Source organism: Octodon degus, unplaced genomic scaffold (genome assembly GCF_000260255.1).
Source record: "Octodon degus isolate 3935 unplaced genomic scaffold, OctDeg1.0 scaffold00092, whole genome shotgun sequence".
NCBI classification, from domain to species: domain Eukaryota; kingdom Metazoa; phylum Chordata; class Mammalia; order Rodentia; family Octodontidae; genus Octodon; species Octodon degus.
In genome coordinates, this window is record NW_004524668.1 from 3,870,855 (window position 1) to 3,872,400 (window position 1,546).

The 1,546-nt window shown below is 45.5% G+C and overlaps 1 pseudogene; it reads left to right on the forward strand.

The window, feature by feature from the left end:
• Positions 1 to 659: 659 nt before the first annotated feature.
• On the forward strand, positions 660 to 1,150 carry LOC101586269 (annotated as a pseudogene).
• The last annotated feature ends 396 nt before the right edge of the window (positions 1,151 to 1,546 follow it).

A 1,546-nucleotide genomic window follows, 5' to 3' on the forward strand; every position in this document is an offset into this window, starting at 1 on the left:
GGAGAGAGGAGAGAGGAGAGAGGAGAGAGGAGAGAGGAGAGAGAGTTAGTGCCCAGAACAGAAAGCACTAGTCACTGGTGGCCTGCTCCCCACCCACCATGCTGGCAGCCCCAGAGCAGAGCACCACAGGCCTTCACATGAACGGTAGTTATCTTTCTTAAAATAGGAAACAAAAATATTAAATTGTGCAGGAGGATATCCACATAGGTGTTTGCTACCATTCATGTGCGTATGTATGTACGTGTGTATGTATTTGTTTATTGAGATAGTGTCTCACTATCCGTTCAGGCTGGCCCTGTGCTCGCTTGTGGCCCCAGGCTGGCCTCAAGCCTTCAGCACCCTCTTACTTCAACCTCCTGAGTGCTGAGATTACAAGCATGTGCCGCCATGCCTGGTTCTAGGGGCCACAAGGTACATCCGGGGTGAGGGGCCAGGTGGGCATGCCCCAGGTTTTCGGACCTGCACAGCATGAGGGGGCCGGAAATCGAATTCAGAATGTTGTGCTAGTCAGGTAGGTTCTTACGCCACTGAGTTATCTCCTCAAGCCTCTGCTACCTTATTTTGCATTAAATCTGTATAACAATTTTGGGAGTATGGAGGTTTGTGGCCGACCTCTCCGGAGCGGGCCGCTGCACCGGGCACAGTTAAGTCCAAAGGAGATGGTGGGTCGGAACAGCGCCCTCGCAGCCGGCGTGTGCGGGGCCCTCTTCAACGGGTACTGCATTTACTTCGACCGCAAGCGGTGAAGTGATCCCAACTTCAAGAACAGGCTTCGAGAACGAAGAAAGAAACAGAAGCTTGCCAAGGAGAGAGCTGGACTCTCTAAGTTACCTGGCCTTAAAGATGCTGAAGCTGTTCAGAAATTTTTCCTTGAAGAAATACAGCTTGGTGAAGAGTTACTGGCTCAAGGTGAGTATGAGAAGGGGGTGGACCATCTGACAAATGCAACTGCTGTATGTGGGCAGCCACAGCAGTTGCTGCAGGTGTTACAGCAAACTCTTCCACCACCCGTGTTCCAGATGCTTCTCACTAAGCTCCCAACAATCAGTCAGAGAATTGTAAGTGCTCAGAGCTTGGCTGAAGATGATGTGGAATGAAAACAAATCTCAACATAATAAAATCTCAAAAAGATTTTAAAAATTCTAAGCTCAGAAGTGGAACGACTGGGGGAATAAGGGCAAATATGCTTATTAGTGGGCTGTCCTACACTGAAATCTACCGAAGTTAATGTTTATTTTGTGTAGATCCATTTGTCAATTATTTATTTTTCCCAGTGAAAAGTGTATTTTAATAGAGAGCTTTTCATTTTATAAAAACACTATGAGTTACCAAAATACAAATTTTGTTTATTCTTTAGCCTTGTAGTTAAAATGTACATAAACCATTAAAAAAGCCAATGCTTAGTTTTAAAGAATAGGCAAAAGGGCTGGGGTTGCAGCTGAGGATAGAGTACTTGTGTAGCATGTATGAGGCTTTAAAGGTTTGTTTTTTTTTTTAAATATTTATTTATGTGTGTGTGTGTGTGTGTGTGTGTGTGTGTGGCCAG